The sequence below is a fragment of the Rhinoraja longicauda genome, chromosome 34 (genome assembly GCF_053455715.1).
Source record: "Rhinoraja longicauda isolate Sanriku21f chromosome 34, sRhiLon1.1, whole genome shotgun sequence".
NCBI classification, from domain to species: Eukaryota; Metazoa; Chordata; class Chondrichthyes; order Rajiformes; family Arhynchobatidae; genus Rhinoraja; species Rhinoraja longicauda.
In genome coordinates, this window is record NC_135986.1 from 23920752 (window position 1) to 23943491 (window position 22740).

The following is a 22740-nucleotide window of genomic DNA, read 5'->3' on the forward strand; positions in this document are numbered from 1 at the left end:
CTGGTGAGACCGCACCTGGAGTACTGTGTGCAGTTTTGGTCTCCAAATTTGAGGAAGGATATTCTTGCTATTGAGGGCGTGCAGCGTAGGTTCACCAGGTTAATTCCCGGAATGGCGGGACTGTCGTATGTTGAAAGGCTGGAGCAATTAGGCTTGTATACACTGGAATTTAGAAGGATGAGGGGGGATCTTATTGAAACATATAAGATAATTAGGGGATTGGACACATTAGAGGCAGGAAACATGTTCCCAATGTTGGGGGAGTCCAGAACAAGGGGCCACAGTTTAAGAATAAGGGGTAGGCCATTTAGAACGGAGATGAGGAAGAACTTTTTCAGTCAGAGAGTTGTGAAGGTGTGGAATTCTCTGCCTCAGAAGGCAGTGGAGGCCAGTTCGTTGGATGCTTTCAAGAGAGAGCTGGATAGAGCTCTTAAGGATAGCGGAGTGAGGGGGTATGGGGAGAAGGCAGGAACGGGGTACTGATTGAGAGTGATCAGCCATGATCGCATTGAATGGCGGTGCTGGCTCGAAGGGCTGAATGGCCTACTCCTGCACCTATTGTCTATTGTCTATTGTCTATTGCTGCGCAGGTCAAGAAGGCACAGCAACGACTGTTCTACCTGAGAACACTGAAGAAGTCTGGTCTACCCCAACAGCTGCTGACGACCTTCTACCGCTGCACCATAGAGAGCATCCTAACACATGGCATCCCTGTGTGGTATCTCAGCTGCACGGAGGCAGAGAGGAAAGCTCTTCAGCGGGTAGTCCATGGAGCTCAGAGGACCATCGGAACACAGCTACCAGCCTTGGAGGGCATCTACAACACACGATGCCTCAGAAAAGCCACCAGCATCCACAAAGACTCCTCACACCCCCGCAACAGTCTGTTGGGGACCTCCACCATCGGGCAGACGATACAAGGCCTTCTACGCCCGCACCTCCAGACTCAGGAACAGCTTCACCCCCAGGGCCATAGCTGCCATGAACCGGTCCTGCTGAGCCGGATGGTCACATCGCACAGCGAACCGGCACAGATCTACTTGCACTTTATTCTGTCTTAAAACTGTTCCAATTTGTTTCGTTGGGTTGTTGTTGTTTAAATTAATACTGACTAGCTAATTAAATTATTGCATCGTATGGGAGGCGCATTCCCAATCTTGTTGTACCCCTGTACAATGACAATAAAGATATATTGTATTGTATTGTAGTGTATTGTTCCCTTTATCCCGTATCTGCAGACTGGCTCGATTGTAATCATGTACGGTCTTTCCGCTGGCTGGATAACACGCATCAAAAGCTTTTCACTGTACCGCGATACAGGTGGCAATATCCTAAACTACTAAACCAAACAAAACAGGCACAAACTAAATTGAATTGACCCACAAACAAAACTGAACTGAACTTCCCGATGTTGGGGGAGTCCAGAACCAGGGGTCACAGCTTAAGGATAAGGGGGAAGGAAGTCTTTTAGGACCGAGATGAGAACACATTTCTTCACACAGAGAGTGGTGAGTCTGTGGAATTCTCTGCCACGGAAGGTAGTTGAGGCCAGTTCGTTGGCGATATTTAAGAGGGAGTTAGATGTGGCCCTTGTGGCTAAAGGGATCAGGGGGTATGGAGAGAAGGCAGGTACGGGATACTGAGCTGGATGATCAGCCATGATCATATTGAATGGCGGTGCGTACAGGCTCGAAGGGCCGAAGGGCCTACTCCTGCACCTATTTTCTATGTTTCTAAAGCACAAACGAAACTGAACTAAGGTACAAACTAAACAAAGAAGGGAAGAGATTGAACTTTTATTCACCTTCCATCAGTGAGGAATGTGGAGGAGTCACTGTGGTGCATGTTCATGTTACAATGTGTTTTGTGTGTCTCGTTGCTTTTTATTGGCATGATCACTGTATGGCAAATAACGTTCCTCGTATGTTGCAAAACATACTTGGCTAATAAAGTATTATTGTGATTGGGATTGATTGTAAACTGAGCTAAAGGCACAAACTAGGCTGAACTAAAGCACAAACTAGGCTGAACTAAAGCACAAACTAGGCTGAACTAAGGCACAAACTAGGCTGAACTAAAGCACAAACTAGGCTGAACTAAAGCACAACCTAGACTGAACTAAAGCACAAACTAGGCTGAACTAAAGCACAAACTAGGCTGAACTAAAGCACAACCTAGACTGAACTAAAGCACAACCTAGACTGAACTAAAGCACAAACTAGGCTGAACTAAAGCACAAACTAGGCTGAACTAAAGCACAAACTAGGCTGAACTAAAGCACAACCTAGACTGAACTAAAGCACAACCTAGACTGAACTAAAGCACAAAGTAGACTGAACTAAAGCACAAACTAGGCTGAACTAAAGCACAACCTAGACTGAACTAAAGCACAAACTAGGCTGAACTCAAGCACAACCTAGACTGAACTAAAGCACAAACTAGGCTGAACTCAAGCACAACCTAGACTGAACTAAAGCACAAACTAGACTGAACTAAAGCACAACCTAGACTGAACTAAAGCACAAACTAGGCTGAACTAAAGCACAAACTAGGCTGAACTAAAGCACAAACTAGGCTGAACTAAAGCACAAACAGTGAAGAGGGGACTGGAGGAGACTCACTATGATGGATGTTTCTTTTTTTTGTGTGTTGGTTGGGGTTGTGTAATTTGCTTATTTTATTGTTGGACTGCGGGTGACTGAATTTCGTCAAAAAAACTTGTTTTTTGGATGACAAATAAAGATATCTTGAATCTTGAAACTAAACTGAACTAAAGCACAAACTAAATTGAGTTAAAGCACAAACTAATGTGAACTAAAGCACAAACTAGGAAGTTAGGAAGAGGGGATGTTCAACGAGATCTGTGTGTCCTAGTGCATCAGTCACTGAAAGGAAGCGTGCAGGTACAGCAGGCAGTGAAGAAAGCCAATGGAATGTTGGTCTTCATAACAAGAGGAGTTGAGTATAGGAGCAAAGAGGTCCTTTTACAGTTGTACCGGGCCCTGGTGAGACCGCACCTGGAGTACTGTGTGCAGTTGTACAGGGCCCTAGTGAGACCGCACCTGGAGTACTGTGTGCAGTTTTGGTCTCCAAATTTGAGGAAGGATATTCTTGCTATTGAGGGCGTGCAGCGTAGGTTCACTAGGTTAATTCCCGGAATGGCGGGACTGTCGTATGTTGAAAGGCTGGAGCAATTAGGCTTGTATACACTGGAATTTAGAAGGATGAGGGGGGATCTTATTGAAACATATAAGATAATTAGGGGATTGGACACATTAGAGGCAGGAAACATGTTCCCAATGTTGGGGGAGTCCAGAACCAGGGGCCACAGTTTAAGAATAAAGGGTAGGCCATTTAGAACTGAGATGAGGAAAAACTTTTTCAGTCAGAGAGTGGTGAAGGTGTGGAATTCTCTGCCTCAGAAGGCAGTGGAGGCCAGTTCGTTGGATGCTTTCAAGAGAGAGCTGGATAGAGCTCTTAAGGATGGCGGAGTCAGGGGGTACGGGGAGAAGGCAGGAACGGGGTACTGATTGAGAGTGATCAGCCATGATCACATTGAATGGCGGTGCGTACAGGCTCGAAGGGCTGAATGGCCTCCTCCTGCACCTATTGTCTATTGTCTATTGACTAATCTGAACTAAAGCACAAACTAAAGTGAACTAAAGCACAAACTAAATTGAACTAAAGCACAAACTAAAGTGAGTTAAAGCACAAACTAAAGTGAACTAAAGCACAAACTAAATTGAACTAAAGCACAAACTAAAGTGAGTTAAAGCACAAACTAAATTGAACTAAAGCACAAACTAAAGTGAGTTAAAGCACAAACTAAATTGAACTAAAGCACAAACTAAATTGAACTAAAGCACAAACTAAATTGAACTAAAGCACAAACTAAATTGAACTAAAGCACAAACTAAAGTGAGTTAAAGCACAAACTAAATTGAACTAAAGCACAAACTAAAGTGAGTTAAAGCACAAACTAAATTGAACTAAAGCACAAACTAAATTGAACTAAAGCACAAACTAAAGTGAGTTAAAGCACAAACTAAATTGAACTAAAGCACAAACTAAATTGAACTAAAGCACAAACTAAATTGAACTAAAGCACAAACTAAAGTGAACTAAAGCACAAACTAAATTGAACTAAAGCACAAACTAAAGTGAGTTAAAGCACAAACTAAAGTGAACTAAAGCACAAACTAAATTGAACTAAAGCACAAACTAAAGTGAGTTAAAGCACAAACTAAATTGAACTAAAGCACAAACTAAAGTGAGTTAAAGCACAAACTAAATTGAACTAAAGCACAAACTAAATTGAACTAAAGCACAAACTAAATTGAACTAAAGCACAAACTAAATTGAACTAAAGCACAAACTAAAGTGAGTTAAAGCACAAACTAAATTGAACTAAAGCACAAACTAAAGTGAGTTAAAGCACAAACTAAATTGAACTAAAGCACAAACTAAATTGAACTAAAGCACAAACTAAAGTGAGTTAAAGCACAAACTAAATTGAACTAAAGCACAAACTAAATTGAACTAAAGCACAAACTAAATTGAACTAAAGCACAAACTAAATTGAACTAAAGCACAAACTAAAGTGAGTTAAAGCACAAACTAAAGTGAACTAAAACAATTCAAGCAAAAGCAACTTCAGCCAGCTCTGTATGCAGAGTCTGTATGGGCCATTGTTGCCTGGACCAGGTTGTGGTGCAAGTCCTCTCCCAGGCGCTAGGGGGGGGCAGCGCTGGCGCCGCGCGGTGCGGGGGGAGAGGCGGGGCCTATCTTGGCAGAGTCTGTATGGTCCATTGTTACCTGGACCAGGTTGTGGTGCAGGTCCTCTCCCAGGCGCTAGGGGGGGGCAGCGCTGGCGCCGCGCGGTGCGGGGGGGAGAGGCGGGGCCTATCTTGGCGCTGGTGCCGCGTCGGCTATAAAAGGGGCGGTCGGGGCGGCGGCTCTTCCTCTGAGGCGCGGCGGGCGGGCCGGATGGACGTGCTCCCCCCCCCCCCCCCCCTCACTCCCGGCTCCCTCACCGTTTACACACACACAGGACAACCCACAAACACCGCAACCATCGACGATAGAGGTGAGTGAAAGGAGTTAAATGGATCTACCGGGCGGATAAAGGCTTGGCTTCTCCCCAGCGGCCGGCGGCTCCGGGTAATGGCGGCGGCAGCTCGTCGTCGCCGCCGCCGGCCGCCAGGGGGAGCTGGCGCAGGCGCAGTGTGGAGCTGGAGGGAGGGTGGGTGGGTGGGGGGGGAGGGGGCCACGTGACCTCCAGCTTGGCCACATGGTTCATGCAACTCACACAATAGATGACAAGTGATAGACCACATGGTCTCTGCAACACACAAAATACACAATAGGCAACAGGTGCAGGAGGAGGCCGTTCGGCCCTTCCAGCCTGTACGCACCGCCATTCAATGTGATCATGGCTGATCATTCTCAATCAGTACCCCGTTCCTGCCTTCTCCCCCATACCCCCTGACTCCGCTATAGACAATAGACCATAGACAATAGGTGCAGGATTAGGCCATTCGGCCCTTCGAGCCTGTACGCACCGCCATTCAATGTGATCATGGCTGATCATTCCCAATCAGTACCCCGTTCCTGCCCTCTCCCCATAACCCCATACTCCGCTATAGACAATAGGTGCAGGATTAGGCCAGTCGGCCCGTCGAGCCTGTACGCACCGCCATTCAATGTGATCATGGCTGATCATTCTCAATCAGTACCCCGTTCCTGCCTTCTCCCCATAACCCCTGACTCCGCTATCCTTAAGAGCTCTATCTAGCTCTCTCTTGAATGCATTCAGAGAATTGGCCTCCACTGCCTTCCGTGGCAGAGAATTCCACAGATTCACAACACTGACTGAAAAAGATTTTCCTCATCTCCGTTCTAAATGGCCGACCCCTTATTCTTAAACTGTGTGGCCCCTGGTTCTGGACTCCCCCAACATTGGGAACATGTTTCCTGCCTCTAATGTGTCCAACCCCTTAATAATCTTATACGTTTCGACAAGATCTCTCATTCGTCTAAATTCCAGTGTACACAAGTGACAGACCACATGGTTTATGTAACATAACCCAAGTGATGGACCACATGGTTTATGCAACACACAATAGATCACAAGTGATAGACAGCATGGTTGATGTAACACACAATAGACCACAAGTGATAGACCAGTGTAAGAAAATAACTACAGATGCTGGTACAAATCGAAGGTATTTATTCACAAAATGCTGGAGTAACTCAGCAGGTCAGGCAGCATCTCAGGAGAGAAGGAATGGGTGACGTTTCGGGTCTTCAAACTGAAGAAGGGTCTCGACCCGAAACATCACCCATTCCTTCTCTCCATTGATGCTGCCTGACCTGCTGAGTTACTCCAGCATTTTGTGAATAAATACCTTCGACAAGTGATAGACCACATGGTTTATACAACACACAATAGACCACATGGTTTATGCAACTCACACAATAGATCACAAGTGATAAATCACATGGTTTATGAAACACAGTAGATCACAAGTGATAGACCACATGATTCATGCAACACACACAATAGACAATAGGTGCAGGAGGAGGCCCTTCGAGCCTGTACGCTCCAACATGCAATGTGATCATGGCTGATCATTCACAATCTACCCCGTTCCTGCCTTCTCCCCATACCCCCTGACTCCGCTATCCTTAAGAGCTCTATCTAGCTCTCTCTTGAATGCATTCAGAGAATTGGCCTCCACTGCCTTCTGAGGCAGAGAATTCCACAGATTCACAACTGACTGAAAAAGTTTTTCATCATCTCAGTTCTAAATGGCCGACCCCTTATTCTTAAACTGGCCCCTGGTTCTGGACTCCCCCAACATTGGGAACATGTTTCCTGCCTCTAACGTGTCCAACCCCTTAATAATCTTCTACATTTCGATAAGATCCCCTCTCATCCTTCTAAATTGCAGTGTACACAGGTGATAGACCACATGGTTTATGTAACACACAATAGATCACAAGTGATAGACCACATGGTTTATGTAACCCACACAATAGATCACAAGAGACCACATGGTTTATGCAACACACACAGTAGTGATAGACCACATGGTTTATGTATCTCACAAGTGATAGGCCACATGGTTTATGCAACACACACAATAGACCACAAGTGATAGGCCAGGGTAAGAAAATAACTGCAGACGCTGGTACAAATCGAAGGTATTTATTCACAAAATGCTGGAGTAACTCAGCAGGTCAGACAGCATCTCAGGAATGGATGACGTTTCGGGTCTTCAGACTGAAGAAGGGTCTCGACCCGAAACGTCACCCATTCCCTCTCCTGAGATGCTGCCTGACCTGCTGAGTTACTCCAGCATTTTGTGAATAAATACCTTCGACAAGTGATAGACCACATGGTTTCTGCAACACAATAGATCACTAGTGATAGACCACATGGTTTATGTAATACACACACAATAGATCACAAGTGATAGACCACATGGTTTATGTAACACACACAATAGATCACAAGTGATAGACCACATGGTTTATGTAACACACACACACAATAGATCACAAGTGATGACCACATGGTTTCTGCAACACACAATAGATCACAAGTGATTGACCGCATGGTTTATGTAACACACAATAGACCACAAGTGATAGACCAGTGTAAGAAAATAACTACAGATGCTGGTACAAATCGAAGGTATTTATTCACAAAATGCTGGAGTAACTCAGCAGGTCAGGCAGCATCTCAGGAGAGAAGGAATGGGTGACGTTTCGGGTCTTCAAACTGAAGAAGGGTCTCGACCCGAAATGTCACCCATTCCTTCTCTCCATTGATGCTGCCTGACCCACTGAGTTACTCCAGTATTTTGTGAATAAATACCTTCGACAAGTGATAGACCACATGGTTTATACAACACACAATAGACCACATGGTTTATGCAACTCACACAATAGATCACAAGTGATAGACCACATGGTTTTTGCAACACAATAGATCACAAGTGGTAGACCACATGGTTTATGCAACACACACAATAGACAACAGGTGCAGGAGGAGGCCATTCAGCCCTTCGAGCCAGCACCACCATTCAATGTGATCATGACTGATCATTCTCAAATCAGTACCCCGTTCCTATCCTCTCCCCATACCCCCTAACTCAGCTATCCTTAAGAGCTCTATCTAGCTCTCTCTTGAATGCATTCAGAGACTTGGCCTCCACTGCCTTCTGAGGCAGAGAATTCCACAGATTTGCAACTCTGACTGAAAAAGTTTTTCCTCGTCTCCGTTCCAAATGGCCGACCCCTTATTCTTAAACTGTGGCCCCTGGTTCTGGACTCCCCCAACATTGGGAACATGTTTCCTGCCTCTAACGTGTCCAACCCCTTAATAATTTTATACGTTTCGATAAGATCCCCTCTCATCCTTCTAAATTCCAGTGTATGCAAGTGATAGACCACATGGTTTCTGCAACACACAATAGATAATAGACAATAGTTGCAGGAGGAGGCCATTCGGCCCTTGGAGCCAGCACTGCCATTCAATGTTATCATGGCTGATCATTCACACTCAGTACCCCGTACCTGCCTTCTCCCCATACCCCTGACTCCGCTATCCTCTATCTAGCTCTCTCTTGAATGCATTCAGAGAATTGGCCTCCACTGCCTTCTGAGGCAGAGAATTCCACAGATTTACAACTGTGACTGAAAAATAAGATCACAAGTGATAGACCACATGGTTTTTCACACACCAAAGATCACAAGTGATAAATACAGGAGCAGAATCAGGCCCATCAGGTCCACTCCACCATTCATCCGTGACCCGATCTATCTCTCCCCTTCTGCCTCCGGCCCAACTTGCCCCAGCTGTAACTCATCCAACCTGCCCGCATTTGGTCCATCTCCCTCCAAACCTGGGGTCCTTTTCAGAACCAGGGGGTATGGAGAGAAGGCAGGTACGGGATGCTGAGTTGGATGATCAGCCATGATCACATTGAATGGCGGTGCAGGCTCGAATGGCCTACTCCTGCACCCATTTTCTATGTTTCTAACCTGTCCAAAGCGCAGGCTCGGCGATCGTTTCGCTCAACACCTTCGCTCAGTCCGACTCAACCAACCCGATCTCCCGGTGGCTCAGCACCTCAACTCCCACTCCCAGTCTGACCTTTCTGTCCTGGGCCTCCTCCATTGTCAGAGTGAGGCCCAGCGCAAACTGGAGGAACAGCACCTCATATTTCGCTTGGGCAGCTTGCAGCCCAGCGGTATGAACATCGACTTCTCCAACTTCAGGTAGTCCCTGCTTTCCCTCTCCATCCCATTCCCCTTCCCAGTTCTCCCACTGGTCTTCCTGTCTCCAACTACATCCTATCTTTGTCCTTCCCCCTCCCCTGACATCAGCCTGAAGAAGGGTCTCGACCTGAAACGTCACCCATTCCTTCTCTCCTGAGATGCTGCCTGACCTGCTGAGTCACTCCAGCATTTTGTGTCTATGTGTTGGTTGGGGAAGGAGGGAGAGGGGTAGGAAGGGAACTACAGATGCTGGATTAAACCGAAGGTAGATACAAAAAAGGGTGGAGTATCTCAGCGGGACGGGCAGCATATGTGGAGAGAAGGCAGGGGAGGTGATTTACCCCCCTCCCCCCCCCCCCCCCCGGGAGTGCATGGGTGAGGTGAGGACTGTCCTTGCGGCCATTTTAAGCAGCGGTTACCTCCAGTTCTTGACGCTCCGGAGCCTGCCCGTGGCCCGCGTGCGTGTTTGTGGAGGGAGAGCGACCTCCGCCAAGTCTTCGGTGCCAGCAAGCCGCCGTCTTCTGGTCCTATCCTCTTCGGCCGAGACACCCCGGTTCCACGGGATTGTGCTCTGCGTCGTGCGGGGGGGGAACAGGAGAGGGATGGGGGGGAGAGGAACGTGGGGGGGGGGGCAGAAGAGAGATGGGGGGAGAGGGACACGGGGGGGCAGGAGAGAGATGGAGAGGGATATGGGGGAGAGAGACGCTGATGGGGAGGGAGAGGAATGCGGGGGGGGGGTTGTGCTATCGAGCAGCTCGACTCACCGCCGCTGCCCTTTCTCTCCGCAGGTCCCCCGCCGGAGTTTGAAGCTCGCTGAGGATTCCAGAGCAAGAGTCACATCGCCTTGTGTCCGGGGGGATGGGGGGGGGGGGGGTGACTGGCCTATGATTGGGCACCTCCCAGCGCCGATTGTAGGGGTGGGGGGGGGGCAGCATTGGGCGTGAGGGTAAGGCAACCCCCAAGTTAGTCGCGTTTGCCCCAGGTGCTCACTGAAGGTGGCAGCACAAGCAGATCGGGCGGCAAAGACAGCGTATGAGAAGGATCCCGACCTGAAACGTCTCCTGCTCCTTTTCTCCAGAGTTACCCTAGCATTTAGTGTCCATCTTGGGCGTGTGGAATGCCTGCCTTCATTGATGGGGACAGCGATAGCCCACAGGTCGTGTTGCAGCTCTATAGAGCTTGGGTCAGGCCGCATGTGGAGTATTGCACGCTGTCCTGGTCGCCCCCATCACAGGGAGGATGTGGAGGGGGTGCAGAGGAGGTTTACCAGAACGTTGCCTGGGTTAGAGGGTCTCAGCTACAGAGAGAGGTCGTTGGATTGTTTTCCCTGAAGCGTCTGAGGTTGTGGGGGTGAGTGACCTGACAGGTTTATGAAATTATGAGAGGCATAGACAGGGTAGACAGTCAGAACCTTTCTTTTCCCCCACCCCTCAGGTTGGAAATGTCCAACACCAGGGGGCATTGCTATAAGGTGAGAGGGGGGAGAGTTTAAAGGAGATGTGTGAGGCAGGATTATTGCACAGAGGGTGGTGGGGGGCCTGGAACCGGCTGCCAGGGGTGGCGGTGGTAGAGGCGGATGTGATAGATAGTGGCGTTTAAGAGGCACTTGGATATGGAGGGGTGTGGATCACGTGCAGGCAGAGGAGACCAGTTTAACTTGGCCTTGTGTTCGTCATAGACATTGTGGGCCGAAGGGCCTGTGCAGGAGGGAGAGTGAAGGCTTGTTGGGGTTGTGGGGTTAAGGGTGCTCACTCTGTCTCTCTCTCTCTGTCCCCTTCTCCCTCCCTCTATCAATTGAGTTGAGGCTGGAACAGTAACAACAGACTAAAGACAAGTGGAGACAACAGAGAGGCCAGATGCTGGAATCTTGAGCCCATTTGAGGAGAGAGTTTCACTGGATAGGAGGTAGTGGTAGAAGCCAGGGGGGGGGGAATTGTAGGCGCTGGTTTAAATCGAAGGTAGACACAAAATGCCGGAGTAACTCATCGGGTCAGGCAGCATCTCGGGAGAGAAGGAATGGGTGACGTTCAGACTGAAGAAGGGTCTCGACCCGAAACGTCACCCGTTCCTTCGCTCCCGAGATGCTGCCCGACCCGCTGAGTTACTCCGGCATTTTGTGTCTGCCTAGTGGTTGAAGCTCAGAGCAGGTTTATACACCAAGTGCCGACACTCCCTGGCAACGGGGTCTCTGGGGCAGTCGCCAAACCCTGAGGCGGGTGAGCTCAGCGATGGAGGGGTCGGGGCGTGTGGCAAGGCGATGTGACCGCTGGGATGAGCTGCCGACTCGGACCTGGCCGTTCCGGTAAGTGTCGTCCCTGTTCCTCCCTCCACCGCGGCACCCAGGAACTGTCCTTGCACTCTGTTTAGTTTAGAGACACCGTGCTGAAACAGGCCCTTCGGCCCACCGGGTCCGCGCCGCCCAGCGATCCCCGCACACTAACACTATCCAACACACACTGGAGACAATATTTACATTTACCAAGCCAATTAACCTACTAACCTGCACGTCTTTGGAGTGTGGGAGGAAACCGAAGATCTCTGAGAAAACCCACGCAGGTCACGGGGAGAACATAGAAAATAGGTGCAGGAGTAGGCCATTCAGCCCTTCGAGCCTGTACGCACCGCCATTCAATATGATCATGGCTGATCATCCAGCTCAGTAACCTGTACCTGCCTTCTCTCCATACTACCTGATCCCTTTATCCACAAGGGCCACATCTAACTCCCTCTTAAATATAGCCAATGAACTGGCCTCAACTACCTTCTGTGGCAGAGAATTCCACAGATTCACCACTCTCTGTGTGAAGAAATGTTTTCTCATCTCGGTCCTAAAAGACTTCCGCCTTATCCTTAAGCTGTGACCCCTGGTTCTGGACTTCCCCAACATCGGGAACAATCTTCCTGCATCCAGCCTCTCCAACCCCTTAAGAATTTTATATGTTTCAATAAGATCCCCCCTCAGCGTACTGGAATTTAGAAGGATGAGAGGGGATCTTATCGAAACGTATAAGATTATTAAGGGGTTGGACACGTTAGAGGCAGGAAACATGTTCCCAATGTTGGGGGAGTCCAGAACCAGGGGCCACAGTTTAAGAATAAGGGGTCGGCCATTTAGAACTGAGATGAGGAAAAACTTTTTCAGTCAGAGAGTTGTAAATCTGTGGAATTCTCTGCCTCAGAAGGCAGTGGAGGCCAATTCTCTGAATGCATTCAAGAGAGATGGAGCACTTAAGGATAGCGGAGTCAGGGGGTATGGGGAGAAGGCAGGAACGGGGTACTGATTGAGAATGATCAGCCATGATCACATTGAATGGCGGTGCGTACAGGCTCGAATGGCCTCCTCCTGCACCTATTGTCCATTGTCAGGCAGCACCCGTAGTCGGGGTGGGACCCGGGTCTCCGACGCTGCATTCGCTGTAAAGCAGCAACTCTGCCGCTGCGCCACCGTGACCCACCCTGCTGACCGAGCTGAGACAGGGTCCCTCCAGTTCTTGACACGCCTGCGTCTGCCTGTGGCCTGTGCGTGTAATTGGTGAGGGAGAGCAAGTTCTGCCATGTCTTCGGTGCCAGCGAGTTGTCATCTCCTGGTTCCATCCTCATTGGCTGAGACACGCGGTTACCCAAAGTGTTGTGTCGTGTTCTGGTCCCGTTCCCCCCCAGCAGGAAGGTGCAGAGTAGGGTTGCCAACTGGCCCGTACAGGACCGCCCTTGTCCCTTAGTAGGCCCGTACAGTGGAGGCCCAGGGCGCCGCCTAACGGAGGTTGCCTAGCAACCCGCCTCCCGGCCCGGATGGCCGCCATCGGTTGAGCGGGAACACATGGCCGCTGGCTGGGTGAGGGCGCGAGGGGCGGTGACGTCACCATTTGTCCCTTATTTGGGTGTGAGAAAGTTGGCAACCTTAGTGAGGAGGAGCGTTACCACAGCGTGTCGGAAGGAACTGCAGATGCTGGCTTACACTGCCGATGGACACAAGATGCTGGAAACGTCACCCATTCATCTCTCCAGAGATGCTGCCTGTCCCGCTAGGGAACGGGTGACGTTTCGGCTCAAGATCTTTGTACAGACGTGAAGAAGGGTTTTGACCCGAAATGTCACCGATGCTTTTTCTCCAGAGATGTTGCCTGACCCGCTGAGTTACTCCAGCATCTTGTGTCTATCTTACATTTACCTTAATGGTAGGTGCTAGGAACTGCCGATTACTTTACACTTGGCAGATACAGCGCGGAAACATGCCCTTCGGCCCACCGGGTCCGCGCCGCCCAGCGATCCCCGCACATTAACACTATCCTACACACACTGGGGGCAATTTTTACATTTACCCAGCCAATTAACATGCAAACCTGCACGTCTTTGGAGTGTGGGAGGAGACCGAAGATCTCGGAGAAAACCCACGCAGGTCACAGTGAGAACGTACAAACTCCGTCCAGACAGCGCCCGTAGTCGGGATCGAACCTGAGTCTCAGGCGCTGCATTCGCTGTAAGGCAGCAACTCTACCGCTGTGCCACCGTGCCGCCTTTCAGTCACGGCTGATCTATCTCTCCCTCCCAACCCCATTCTCCCCGTAACCCCTGACACCCGCACTGATCACCAATCTGTATCTCTCTCCCTCACAGGTTGCCGTGTGGGTTCGAGAGTCGGGGAAGCGCTCGGAGTGAGGAGCCGGCGAATACGTGGATGCAGCCGGTGCGTTGAGGATCACAAGGGGGTGTCCCTGGGGTGGGAGCGGTGTGGATTGTTCTGGGATCCCAGTGGCTCTCTTACAAACATAGAAAATAGGTGCAGGAGGAGGCCATTCTGCCCTTCCATTCAATATGATCATGGCTGATCATCCAGAATCAGTTCCCCGTTCCTGCTTTCTCCCCATATCCCTTGATTCCGTTAGCCCCAAGAGCTCTATCTAGCTCTCTCTTGAAAACATCCAGTGAATTGGCCTCCACTGCCCTCTGTGGCAGAGAATTCCACAGATTCACAACTCTGCGTGAAAAAGTTTTTCCTCATCTCAGTCCTAAATGGCCGACCCCTTATTCTTAAACTGTGGCCCCTGGTTCTGGACTCCCCCGACATCGGGAACATGTTTCCTGCATCTAACGTGTCCAATCCCTTAAGAATGTTATGTTTCTATAAGATCCCCTCTCATCCTTCTAAATTCCAGTGAATACAAGCCCAGTCGACCCGTTCTTTCATCGTGTGTCGAATGGGCTGCACTGGAAGGGAAATGGGCTGACGTTTTGTAGGCCCAAGATGTCCAGGGCGTTGGATTTAATCCCACGGTCTCGTTGTATATTTGATTTTCCAATAAAATAAACACTTTGCAAAGACAGAGCGTTCTGTTTGAGCTGATGTGATTGTTTGTGTCTGTAACAACTGTTGGCAATGAGGAACTTCAAGATTCAATTTAATCGTCACATGTATCAATTAAGGTACGGTGAAATTTGAGTTACCACACAGCCATACTAAGTGAAAAGCAACAAGACACACAGCCACATAAAATGAAATGTAACATGAACATCCACCACAGCGGATTCCACATTCCTCACTGTGATGGAAGGTAATAAAGTTCAATCATCTTCCTCTCTGTTCACCCGCGGTCGGGGCTGTTGAACCGTCCGCAGTCACCGCTGCCGACTGTCCGAGACCCTCGCGTCGGGGCGATCGAAACTCTCCGCATCGGGACGGTTAGAAACTCCGAGGCGTGGAGCTCCCACGTCGGCCTCTTCTCACCAGAGACCGCGGGCTTCACGGTGTTAAAGTCTACAGGCCCCGCGGTTGGAGCTCCCACGTCGGCCTCTTCTCACCAGAGACCGCGGGCTTCACGGTGTTAAAGTCTACAGGCCCCGCGGTTGGAGCTCTCCACAGTCGATCCCTGGTAAAGGATCGCAGCTCCACGATGTTAAAGTCCGTGGCACGAAGAGCCGGCCGGTCTCCGGGAAAGGCCGCCAACTCGATGTCAGGCCGCAGTGGGGACGGGAGATACGACACGGAGAAAAATCTTGTCTCCGTCGAGGTAAGAGATTGAAAAAAAGTTTCCCCCACATAAAACAAACCAAGGAACACTAAAACATACTTTAACACACACTTAAAATAATAAAAAATAGTAGAAAGGACAGACGGACTTGGCGAGGCGGCCAGTGCAGGTGGTGCCACCCGGTGTTTACTCCTGTTAGAAATGAGGAGCTTCAGGGGCCATTTTGAGTGGAGTTGACTGAACATCAATGGGTGCAATGAGTAGATTAACATGGGGCTAGTTACATAACACTGGTTTAGTTTAGAGATACAGCGTGGACACAGGCCCTTCGGCCCATCGAGTCCAGGCTGACCAGCGACCCCCACACACTAGGGGCAATTTACAATTTTTACCAATTAATCTACAAACTTGTACATGGAGACAAAGAAAGGTGCAGGAGTAGGCCATTCATAAGGTGTAGGAGTAGGCCATTCGAAAGGTGCAGGAGGAGTAGGCCATTTGTAAGGTGCAGTAGTGGGCCATTTGTAAGGTGCAGTAGTAGGCCATTCGAAAGGTGTAGGAGTAGGCCATTCGAAAGGTGTAGGAGTAGGCCATTCGAAAGGAGTAGGAGTAGGCCATTCGTACGGTGCAGTAGTGGGCCATTTGAAAGGTGCAGGAGTAGGCCATTCGAAAGGAGTAGGAGTAGGCCATTCGAAATGTGTAGGAGTAGGCCATTAGAAAGGTGTCGGACTGGGCCATTCGAAAGGAGTGGGCCATTCGAAAGGTGTAGGAGTAGGCCATTCGAAACGCCTACCCCTTATTCTTAAACTGTGTGGCCCCTGGTTCTGGACTCCTCCAACATTGGGAACATGTTTCCTGCCTCTAACGTGTCCAACCCCTTAATAATCTCATACGTTTCGATAAGATCCCCTCTCATCCTTCTAAATTCCAGTGTATACAAGCCCAGTCGCTCCAGTCTTTCAACATACGACAGTCCCGCCATTCCGGGAATTAACCCAGTAATGGTGGCCATTCTAGTCAATGGCGGTCCCATACGGGACAAATCAATTTAGCCCGAAATACGGGATGTTCATGCTAATAGGGGACGGTTGGCAACCTTACACGTAGGGACGAAAGGCCTGTTTCCGTGTTGTATCTCTAAAGTAAAATCTGCCGGGTGTCGCAGCGGTAGAGTTGCTGCCTCACAGCGCCAGAAACCCAGGTTCTATCTTGACTACGGGTGCTGTCTGTACGGAGTTTGTACGTTCAGGGATCGCTGGCCGGCGAGGACTCGATGGGCTGAGAGTCCTGTTTCAGTGCTGTATCTCTAAACTAAACTCTATCCTCCACCTCAATCTCTCTGTTAGACTTTAAAGACACAGCGCAGAAACCAGCGATCGCCATCCTACACGAGCAATATCCTACACACACTGGGGACCATTTGCAATCTTTCTTTACCAAAGCCAATCAACCTGCAAATCTGTGCGTCTTTGGAGTGTGGGAGGAAACCGGAGCGCCCGGAGAAGACCCACGCAGGTCACGGGGAGAACGTACAAACTCCGTACAGACGGCGCCCGTAGTCGGGATTAGTGTTGCCAACTGTCCCGTATTAGCCAGGACATCCCGTATTTTGGACTAAATTGGTTTGTCCTTTACGGGACGGCCCCTGTCCTGTGTTAGGCCCGGAAGGCGATGTTGGCCCGGACAGTGTAGGCTCAGACACTGTAGGCCTGGACAGTGTAGGCCCGGACACTAGGCCTGGACACTGTAGACCCGGACACTGTAGGCCCAGACGCTGTAGACCCGGACACTGTAGGCCTGGACACTGTAGACCCGGACACTCTAGGCCTGGACACTGTAGGCCTGGACAGTGTAGACCCGGACACTGTAGGCCCAGACGCTGTAGGCCTGGACACTGTAGGCCCGGACACTGTAGGCCCGGACATTGTAGGTCAACAACACTGTAGGCCCGGACAGTAGGTTCAGACACTGTAGGCCTGGACAGTGTAGGCCCAGACACTGTAGGCACGGACAGTGTAGGCCCAGACACTGTAGGCCCGGACAGTGTAGGCCCGGCCGGGCGCCACCTAATGGAGGTTACGTAGCAACCCGCCTCCCGGCCCGGGCGGCCACCATTGGTGGAGCGGGAGCACGTGACCGCTGGCTGGGTGAGGTCACGTGGGGCGCGGGGCGGTGACGTCACCTTTTGTCCCTTATTTGGGAGTGAGGTAGTTGGCAACCCCTATACACACACACACACTAGGGACAATTTACAATCTTTTTTTTACCGAAGCCAATTAACCTACAAACCCGCGCGTCTTTGGAGTGTGGGAGGAAACCGGAGCGCCCGGAGAAAACCCACGCAGGTCACGGGGAGAACGTACAAACTCCGTACAGACGGCGCCTGTAGTCGGTATCGAACCTGGGTCTCTGGCGCCGGGAGGTAGCAGTTCTACCGCTGAGCCACCCTGCCTCCTCTTGTCCTTCGCTCCTGCCCCCCCCTCCTCTCTGTTGACCCCCGTTCATTACCCCCTCTCCCTCTCCACGAGCAGTTTAGAAGCTCCCAATAGCTCCCCCTCCCCCCCCCCCCCTCTCTGTCTCTACTCCATGGTCTTGAGAGTATTGATCCAGAATCAGGACAGCTGGAGAATTTAGTAGCCAAGTCGTTAAATAAAAATTTAAAGAGCAGAGCCAGTAATAGTGACCATGAGATTACGATCTATCTCGCTGACTCTTTTAAACGGAGAGTGAATAGAGTCACAGATTGATACAGTGCGGAAACAGGCCCTTCGGCCCAACTTGCCCACGCCGGCCAACATGCCCCATCTACACTAGTTCCACCTTTGCCCACACCGGCCAACATGCCCCATCTACACTAGTCCCACCTTTGCCCACACCGGCCAACATGCCCCATCTACACTAGTTCCACCTTTGCCCACACCGGCCAACATGCCCCATCTACACTAGTACCACCTGCCCACACCGGCCAACATGCCCCATCTACACTAGTCCCACCTTTGCCCACACCGGCCAACATGCCCCATCTACACTAGTCCCACCTGCCCACACCGGCCAACATGCCCCATCTACACTAGTCCCACCTGCCCACACCGGCCATCATGTCCCAGCTACACTAGTCCCACCCGCCCACACCGGCCAACATGCCCCATCTACACTAGTCCCACCCGCCCACACCGGCCAACATGTCCCATCTACACTAGTCCCACCTTTGCCCACACCGACCAACATGCCCCATCTACACTAGTCCCACCTGCCCACACCGACCAACATGCCCCATCTACACTAGTCCCACCTTTGCCCACACCGGCCAACATGCCCCACCTACACTAGCCCCACCTGCCCACACCGACCAACATGCCCCATCTACACTAGTCCCACCTGCCCACACCGGCCAACATGCCCCATCTACACTAGTCCCACCTTTGCCCACACCGGCCAACATGCCCCATCTACACTAGTCCCACCTTTGCCCACACCGACCAACATGCCCCATCTACACTAGTCCCACCTTTGCCCACACCGGCCAACATGCCCCATCTACACTAGTCCCACCTGCCCACACCGGCCAACATGTCCCATCTACACTAGTCCCACCTGCCCACACCGGCCAACATGCCCCATCTACACTAGTCCCACCTTTGCCCACACCGGCCAACATGCCCCATCTACACTAGTCCCACCTTTGCCCACACCGACCAACATGCCCCATCTACACTAGTCCCACCTTTGCCCACACCGGCCAACATGCCCCATCTACACTAGTCCCACCTGCCCACACCGACCAACATGCCCCATCTACACTAGTCCCACCTTTGCCCACACCGACCAACATGCCCCATCTACACTAGTCCCACCTGCCCGCGCTTGGTCCATATCCCTCCAAACCCTGTCCATGTACCTGTCTAAGTCAGACAGGGTGCTCAAAATCTCTCCCAATATTCCAAATGCAGCCTTATATATATATAAGGGGCATCTACACACTAAAACCCTCGTTTGTTTGTCTGTTTGTTTCCGAACCACAGCGAAAACGGTACATGATAGCGCGGCAATATTAGGCCCCACCTTACACACCGTCGTCCCTACGGTGCTAATGGAAGGAGTTTCATTGAAATCGGGGTTATATTTTTAAAGTTATTCACACTTTAAAGTTTAAATCTATCTCCTAGGGAGGGGGGGGGGGGGAGGAAGGGGGAGGGAGGGGGTGGAGGGAGGGGAAGGACGGGAGGAGTAGGTGAGGGGGATGGGAGCGGTGAGGGGGAGGAAGGGGGAGTGGAGAGGGGAGGGGGAGAGAGGAGGGATGGAGGGGGGGAGGGGGAGATGAGAGAGAGAGAGAGAGAGAGAGAGAGAGAGAGAGAGAGAGAGAGGGAGAGAGAGAGAGAGGCAGAGGGAGAGAGGGAGAGAGAGAGAGAGAGAGGCAGAGGGAGAGAGAGAGAGAGAGAGAGAGAGAGAGAGAGAGAGAGAGAGAGAGAGAGAGAGAGAGAGAGAGAGAGAGAGAGGCAGAGGGAGAGAGGGAGAGAGAGAGAGGCAGAGGGAGTGAGGGAGATAGAGTGATAGATAGATGGATGGATAGATAGATAGATAGATAGATAGATAGATAGATAGATAGATAGATAGATAGATAGATAGATAGATAGATAGATAGATAGATAGATAGATAGATAGATATGGGGGGGAGGGGGGGGGATAAGGGGGGTTGGGGAGGATGGAGTGGGGGTGAGGGGAGGGGTGGAGGAGAGGAGAGGGCGCCTCACCAATGCAGGAGAGGTTTGGGCCCATTGGGTCCACTCGGCCTAGAATGGCAATAAAACACTCTTGACTTTAGACGACTTTAGCAAGTCAGAACCTGCCAATGTCCCCATATTCCTCTGAACCTTTCCCATCAATGTACCTGGTGCGTACAAAATGCCGGAGTAACACAGCGGGTCGGGCAGCATCTCTGGGGAGAGAAGGAACGGGTGACGTTTCCGGTCGAGTCTGAAGAAGGGCCTCGACCCGAAAAGTCGCTCATTCCTTCTCTCCCCAGAGATGCCGCCCGACCCGCTGAGTTACCCCGGCATTTTGTGACTACCTTCGATTTAAAACCGTTGGACACGTTAGAGGCAGGAAACATGTTTCCAATGTTTGGGGGGAGTCCAGAACCAGGGGCCCCACACAGTTTAAGAATAAGGGGTCGGCCATTTAGAACGGAGATGAGGAAAAACTTTTTCAGTCAGAGAGTTGTGAATCTGTGGAATTCTCTGCCTCAGAGGGCAGTGGAGGCCAATTCTCTGAATGCATTCAAGAGAGAGCTAGGTAGAGCTCTTAAGGATAGCGGAGTCAGGGGGTATGGGGAGAAGGCAGGAACGGGGTACTGATTGTGAATGATCAGCCATGATCACATTGAATGGCGGTGCGTACAGGCTCGAAGGGCCGAATGGCCTCCTCCTGCACCTGTTGTCTATTGTCATTTGGACAGCAACATGGACAAGAAAAAGTACTGCAGATGCCGGTTTTAGACATTAGACAATAGGTGCAGGAGGAGGCCATTCTGAGGCAGAGAATTCCACAGATTCACAACTCTCTGACTGAAAAAGTTTTTCCTCATCTCCGTTCTAAATGGCCGACTCCTTATTCTTAAACTGTGTGGCCCCTTGTTCTGGACTCCCCCAACATTGGGAACATGTTTCCTGCCTCTAACGTGTCCAACCCCTTAATAATCTTATATGTTTCGATAAGATCCCCTCTCATCCTTCTAAATTCCAGTGTATACAAGCCCAGTCTTTGAAAATGCTATTTGCAGTCCCAGCCTCAACTACCTCCTCCGACAGCTCGTTCCATACACCCACCACCCTCTGTGTGGAAAAGTTACCCCTCAGATTCCTATTAAATCTTTTCCCCTTCACCTTGAACCCGTGTCCTCTGGTCCTCGATTCCCCTACTCTGGGTCAAAGACTCTACCCGATCTATTCCTCTCATGATTTTGTACACCTCTATAAGATCTCCCCTCATCCTCCTGCGCTCCAAGGAATAGAGACCCAGCCTGCTCAACCTCTCCCTGTAGCTCACACCCTCTAGTCCCGGCAACATCCTCGTGAATCGTCTCTGCGCCCTTTCAAGTTTGACGACATCTCTCCTCTAACACGGCGCCCAGAACTGAACACGATACTCTAAACGCGGCCTCACCAACGTCTTGGACAACTGCAACGTGACCTCCCAACTTCTGTACTCAATAACCAATAAATACTCAATACTTATAAACCTTTACAAAGTCATCCCTCAATCTGCTCGACTCCAGAGTAAAAAGAACCTCTCCTCCCTCCCCCCCCTCACCCTCCCAGACTGATAACATCCTCGTAAATCATTTTGCAACCTATTTAATTTCTGAAAGCATTCTTCCTACAGCAGGGGACCATAACAGCACCAGGCATTCCAAGTGTGGCCGTGCCAACGTCTCGTACCGACCGCTGAAACACAATGTCCTGTGCTCAAAAGGACGCAAAGGGCTGGAGTAACTCAGCGGGTCAGGCAGCATCTGTGGAGAACGTGGACAGGTACAAAGTGCTGGAGTAACTCAGCGGGTCAGGCAGCATCTGTGGAGAACGTGGACAGGTACAGAGTGCTGGAGTAACTCAGCGGGTCAGGCAGCATCTCTGTGGAGAACGAGGATAGGTGATGTCTTGGCCCTTAGAGTCACTGTGATACAGCGCGGAAACAGGCCCTTCGGCCCAACTTGCCCACGCCGGCCAACAATGTCCCAGCTACACTGGTCCCACCTGCCCGCGCTTGGTCCATATCCCCTTCTTCAGCGATTGTGTGTGGGGTGGGATGGGAGGAAAGGTGGAAGGGAGGTGTGGACACCAGGTGAGAGAGGGTTGGGGCGGGGGGGGGGTGGTAGATAGGCAATTGGTTGCAACAAAGCCCAGTGATAAGACCAGAAGGCGTGCGACAGGATTGAAGAGTTGCGAATTGTGAAGCCGGAGGAGGGAATGCAGGTGGGGGGGGGGAGGGGGAAATAGGCGGAACAGAGTGACAAAGGGGCTATGGGGGTGGAGGAGGAGGGTGGTAAGAGTCTTAGAAATACAGCGTGGGAACAGCGCGGTAGAGTTGCCGCCTTACAGCGAATGCAGCGCCGGAGACCCGGGTTCCATCCCGACTACGGGCGCCGTCTGTACGGAGTTTGTACGTTCTCCCCGTGACCTGCGTGGGTTTTCTCCGAGATCTTCGGTTTCCTCCCACACTCCAAAGACGTGCGGGTTTGTAGGTTAATTGGCTGGGTGTACGCGTGTACAAATTGTCCCCAGTGTGTGTGTAGGATAGTGTTAGTGTGCGGGGATCGCTGGGCGGCGCGGTCCCGATGGGCCGAAGGGCCTGTTTCCACGCTGTATCTCTAAACTAAACTAAACTTTGGCCACCAAGTCCGTGCCTACCAATAATCCTCCTGTAACCCTAGTTTAATCCTACACAGACGATTATTAACCTACAAACCTGTACGCAATCCTCCAGTCCA

The 22740-nt window shown here is 50.7% G+C and overlaps 2 non-coding genes across 2 annotated transcripts; both read left to right on the forward strand.

Moving 5' to 3' along the window:
- Positions 1–9706: 9706 nt before the first annotated feature.
- LOC144609782 (small nucleolar RNA SNORA57) lies at positions 9707–9839 on the forward strand. The gene has a single exon (XR_013549376.1). It is a non-coding gene; the product is annotated as a small nucleolar RNA SNORA57 (small nucleolar RNA).
- Positions 9840–12769: 2930 nt separating this feature from the next.
- LOC144609781 (small nucleolar RNA SNORA57) lies at positions 12770–12902 on the forward strand. The gene has a single exon (XR_013549375.1). It is a non-coding gene; the product is annotated as a small nucleolar RNA SNORA57 (small nucleolar RNA).
- The last annotated feature ends 9838 nt before the right edge of the window (positions 12903–22740 follow it).